The following is a 6,000-nucleotide window of genomic DNA, read 5'->3' as shown; positions in this document are numbered from 1 at the left end:
GGGAACCTGCTTGTGATTCTCTCTCTCCCTCTATCTCTGTGCCTCCCCTGATCATGCACACACATACTCTTTCTCAAAATAAACAAAAAAACTTACAGCCACATAAATGACAGGTAAGCTCCATTTTCTTCATGCTGCATTCTAGGGTGTATCTGTCTGTCTCTTCATTAGAAAAGATATTTAATCCATCCTTCAATTTTAGGCAAATTATTCTTGTTGAAAGATATTAAAATTATCAAGTGCTATGTGAAAAGAATTTTAAGGAGCTGACTCAGTAGCTCATCCAGAAATTTAATTTTGTGAGGTTGTTTTAATATTCTAAATTTTAAATATTTTAAACTCATCCCCTCCCCTTAATATTTCAGTGGAAATAGCAAAGAGTCACTGTATTTTCTATAATGGTCATTTTAATACAGAGGATTTCCTTTTTCTAAGTTATAAAACTAGACAGAAGCAGCTCTCGTATTCTCTATATCCTCAGCTTAAGTACTTTGTTGATGGTGAATGGCACAAATTTGTTGAATGAAAATTTAGCTTGATCTGCTTGTGTAATATCCTAGACACTTACCTAACAGTTGTGTGTTCTAGAACTTATTTCAGCAAATTGGGTTGGAAGAAGACTTAGATCACCTACTTCAATCTTCTCATTTTATAGGTGAGAAAATCGCTATTTTAAGTAATTTGTCTAAGACTGATTCATGACTGACCTGAGATCCTGAGCTCAATTTATTGTTTGTGTAAGATATATCCCAAAGCTTTACTTTTTTGATTTATTTCTCATTGTAAGTTCATCTTGGTCACAGAGTGGAATTTAAGATGTCTTAAAAGGCCTTGCTTTTCTAAATGAATAGTTTATTAAAGACTTAATTTATGACCAAGGACAGAAACAGACCAATGAGATGAGGAAGAATTAGGAGGGAAAAGAAGGACTGTGAGGTAATAAGCATATATAGAAAATCAGGAGTCAGTCCACCCAAAACATAAACCAAGGCATGGAGGGACCAAGGGTTTAGAATGGAGAAACTGAATGATTTTATTTCTGTGCAATTTTATACCCTGATCAATTTGGTTATTCAAGGATCTAGAAACAATTTAAAATCTGTAAGGGATCTCAGGATCCAATTCAACTTTTTCATTTTACAGATAAGGAAACAGAAAGTTCTCCCACTGATACACTGTGAAGGAGAATACAAGTCTTTGTCTGCCTTGTCCAGGAAGCTCTTAACTGCATTATGTCACTGTTAATATTAATTTCTTATAAATTGATCAGCTTTATGAAATCTTTAAGTTTGTAAATGTTCTTAATATATTTCTGTTCTCAAAAACTTCATCTCACTGTTTAAATGTAACCTAATCTTGGGGCACCTGGGTGGCTCAGTCAATTAAACATCTGACTTTGGCTTAGGTCATAATCTTGTGGTTCATGGGTTCAAGTCCCACGTCGGGCTCTGTGCTGACAGTTGGCAGCTCAGAGCCTGGAGCCTGCTTCAGATTCTGTGTCTCCCTCTCTGTGCCCGCACTTGCATTCTGTCTTTCAAAAATAAATAAGCATTAATTTTTTTTTAATGTAACCTAATCTTAGTATCAGAATATCCCTCAAGCAAAATATAACATTTCAAAATTATAATCAAATTTTAGCCTTTTTAAACCTAATTGTTGGCTTTGTTTTTTAGAGGAAGAAATAAATTACAAAAACAAAGAAGTCCAGTTTTTAAATTTTTTTAAATTGAAGAACAGTTGACTCACAATGTTACATTAGTTTTCTGGTGTACAATAGAGTGATTCAACAAGTTTATACATTATGCTATGCTCACCACAAGTGTGGTTACCATCTATCCCCATACAACACTGTTACAGTACCATTGATTATATTCCCTATGCTGTACCTTTCATCCCCATGACTTAAACGTTAGAACATTAAATAACAACTTTAAAATTCTTCAGAACAAATCTCTATGTATGTCCCAGAGCTACTCTGTCTGAATATCCAATTCTATACATCCATGCACGCTCTCACACTTGTACATCCTATGTTAAAAAGAGGCTGTTTGTGTATGAATAATGACCCTCACATATTTAATTCAAGATGCTTAATTATAAAAGATTTTTAAAAATTCAATGTTTTGTCTTTGGGTTAGGGGTTATGTACACATCTAAGGAACAGACTTGTGAAACTATCAATTCTAATCACCCGCAGGGTTTTGGGGGTTTTCTATTTGAATTATATTTGCATTATAAAAGTCTTACTTCTTCCTGTCCAATATCATTTATTTCTTTTTCTTTCCTAACTACATTGGCTAGGCTCACCAGTAGAAATGTTGACTTCAGGCATTTTTGTCTTATCACTGATATTAAAATGCTTTCAATATGTCACCATTTGCTGGAGGTTTTCTCATCAGCATAAGGAAGCTCTTCTGTTTTTAGTTTCCTCAATGTTTATTTTGTCTTGAATAAATATTGAATTATATCAAATGCTTTTCTGCGTTAAGTCAAATGATTTTTCTCCTTTAATATATTGCAAGTAAGTCTAAGAAACCTTCCCTCCCCGTTAAGAGTTGACCTGTGTTTGGGGTGCCTGGGCGGCTCAGTCGGTTAAGCGGTGGCTCAGGTCATGATCTCACAGTTGGTGAGTTCAAACCCCGCATCAGGCTCTGTGCTGACAGCTCAGAGCCTGGAGTCTGCTTCGGATTCTGTGTCTCCTCTCTCTGCCCCTCTCCCCCTCTCACTCTGTCTGTCTCTCTCTCAAAAGTAAATAAACATTAGAAAAAAAAAAAAAAAAAGAATTGACCTGTGTTTAACTCCAGCTTAATTTACCTAGTAATCTGATATTACAGCATGTCAACTATGTTGCTAGACAAATTTATGTGTGGTATAAATGAACCCTGGTTGGTAAATTGCATTGGATTATGAGGAACTATAATTGAACTATAAATACCTGATAGGGGACCTGCAGCTTTAGGTCTTCCTGAGCATGTAACTCTTACAAGGAGGCATGTCCTCTGAGGTGTCTGGAAGCTATGCCTATGGAGTTCATACAAGAGATACTGGTTTCTGAGGAGATATGAGCTTTAAGTTGGAGTGTCTGCACCCGCCTTACGTGAGTCAAGTCTCCTGGCATCTGAGACATTATCTAGGAAGGCCAAAGAAAAGAGCTCGTGTGAACTGGTTGTGTGAACTGCTGCCAGAATGCTGCACAGGCTCCTAAAGTAGAAAGTCTGACCCTGTCCTGTTAAGCTCTGATCCTTGTGCTATAGCTTTTTGGGGATCCTGACAGTGAGAAAGGCCTGTGGTTCTCTTAGGAGTCTGCATGTTTAGTTGCACCTAAATCTCTCTAGTTGGCATAGCAGATCTATTAGTGCAGTGAAGTGTGAACATTGATTCCCTAATGGTAAATCGAGCACGTGTTTCTGGGGATAAACCCAACTTGACTGTGTTCTGTTTTGTTTGTTGGATTTTGTCTGATAATTATTTTCTTTTTGCACCTATGTTCGTAAGTAAAATCAGACTGGATCCTATGTTTGCTCAAGTTTTGGTATTAAGATTATACCAATTTCATAAAAAGAATCGCTATCTGTGACTTCTTTATTTATATTCTGGAATAGTATATGTGAGATTGGCAGTATTTGTCCCTTGGATGTTTGGTATACTTTCTAAGTAAAACTATCTGGACCCAGGGTTTTATTTGAATAAAGAGTTATAGTTACTATTTGGATTTCTTTAATGGTTCTAGGACAATTTTGGCATTCTGTTTCTACTTGAGTGAGTTAAGTAACCTCCCCCCTTTAGAAGTTTGTCCACTTCATCTAAGTTTTCAAATATATTTACATGAAGTGGTTCATAAGACCCTTTTGTTACCTTTTAAGATTCTATAACATCAGCAGAACTTTTTATTCCTAAATTGTTTTCTTGTTCTTTTTACTTCTTTTCTTGCTTAATCTTGTAAGAATTTTGTCAATTACTAGTCATTTTGGAGAATCCATTTTTGGCTGTTAATTTTATGTATTTATGATTACCGTTTTACTCAATTTCTGTTCTTCCTTCTACCTTTTAAAAGTTTAGTCTGTTCTTGTTTTACTAACGTCCTAACGTGTGTCATTCACAAATTATTTTTCACCCTTTTATAATGTAAACATTTAATTTTATAAATTTTAAAGTGTTACTTGAAGTGTATTTTGAAGTGTTCCTCTACACATTTTTAAATTTAATGTTTCTAGGGACACCCAGGTGGCTCCGTGGGTTGAGCGTCAACTTTGGCTCAAGTCATGATCTTGTGGTTTGTGGGTTCAAGCCCCAAGTCGGGCTCAGCACAGAAGCCTGTTTCAGATCCTCTGTCCCTTTCTCTCTGCCCCTTCCTCACTTGCGCTATCTCTCTCAAAAATAAACATTTTAAAAATAATTTAGTATTTCTACTATTGTTCAGTTTTTAATACTTAATACTTTCCATTATAATTTCCTTTTTATTATAAGTTATTTAAAAGCACATTTCTCAATTTCCAATATCAGGTTTTTTTTCTTGTTTTCCTATTGTTTACTTTTGTTATTAATTTCTAACTATTCATTATTTTTGGAGAAGGATGTCCAAATGATACTTATGCTTTGAAATTTGTTGAGATTTGTTATTTTTTTTAGTGTTTATTTTTGAAAGAAAAACAGGGCGTGAGTGCGGGGAGGGGTGGAGAGAAAGGAAGACACAGAATCCGAAACAGGCTCCAGGCTCTTGACTGAACCACCCAGGCACCCCAGTACATTTGTTTCTGTCATCACATTTTGTGATATTTTCCCTGATTTCATTTTAATGTCTTGCCTTCTTTTCTCTGCTAGTTTAAAAATTTCAAACTATGTAGTCTCTTATAGTTGCCATAGATATATTTTTTTAATATTTAAAATATTTAATATTAACAGAGCATGACCAGGGGAGGGCAGAGAGAGAGGGAGGCACAGAATCTGAATCAGGCTCCAGGCTCTGAGCTGTCAGCACAGAGCCCAACGTGGGGCTGGAACTCAGGTACCTCGAGATCATGACCTGAGCGGAAGTCGGATGCTTAACTGCCACCCAGGCGCCCCTCCCTAGATGTTTTAATATAAAGGCTTAAGTTCTCAAAGTTCTAAAAGTAGTATTTTTATCCTTCTCTCTCTCAATATAAGGGCCTTAGAATACTTAGGGCAAGCTCCCTCACTGCCACACACTTCTTTAAATGTTTGTTTTCTACTTGAAGATTTTTTTTGCAAATTTGTTTGCACGTATATAAATATGTCCATGAATTCAAGCAATAGGAGTTTCTGGCAATATTACTTAATTTGCATTAGAACTAATCTGAGCCTGGCTGGCTCAGTCATTTAAGTGTCTGATTCTTGATTTCAGCTCAGGTCATGATCTCAGTTTGTGAGATTGAGCCCCTAGTTGGTCTCCTCACTGATAGCACGGAGCCTGCTTGGGATTCTCTGTCTCCCTGTCTCTCTGCCTCTCTCTCTGCCTCTCTCTTTCTCTCTCTTCTGAGCACTCTCTCTCTCTCTCTCTCTCAAAAGAAATAAATATTACAAAAAAAAAAAAATTACTGGGGTGCCTGGGTGGCTCAGTTGGTTAAGTCTCCAACTCTTGGTTTCAGCTCAAGTCATGATCTTGCAGCTTTGTGAGTTCGAGCCCTGTACTGACAGTGCAGAGCCTGCTTGGGATTCTCTTTCCCCTTCTTTCTGCCCCTCCCCCCACTCTGCTGTCTGTCTCTCTCAAAAATAAATAAACTTTAAAAAAAGCACTAATCTGTAGCTGTTCTATTATAAGGCTTTTCTTTAAAGAAGAGTTCTATTATTAGTTTATTTCATTTCAGCAGTCTGGAAGGTATAATGGGAGCCCAGTAGCACTTTCCTACAGAAAGAAAAAAAGAAGATAAATGTCTTCAACTAAGGTTAACCTTTGAGTAAGGTAAGTAATGTAACAGAATTTAAGATTTGGGAACTTTGCAAGATTCATATATTTTTGTTATAGGAATTGAATTGAATTCA

Source organism: Panthera pardus, unplaced genomic scaffold (genome assembly GCF_024362965.1).
Source record: "Panthera pardus isolate Hobbes unplaced genomic scaffold, ASM2436296v1 HiC_scaffold_16, whole genome shotgun sequence".
Classification (NCBI taxonomy): domain Eukaryota; kingdom Metazoa; phylum Chordata; class Mammalia; order Carnivora; family Felidae; genus Panthera; species Panthera pardus.
The sequence above is the reverse complement of the archived record's forward strand: the minus strand, read 5'-3'. Positions refer to the sequence as shown.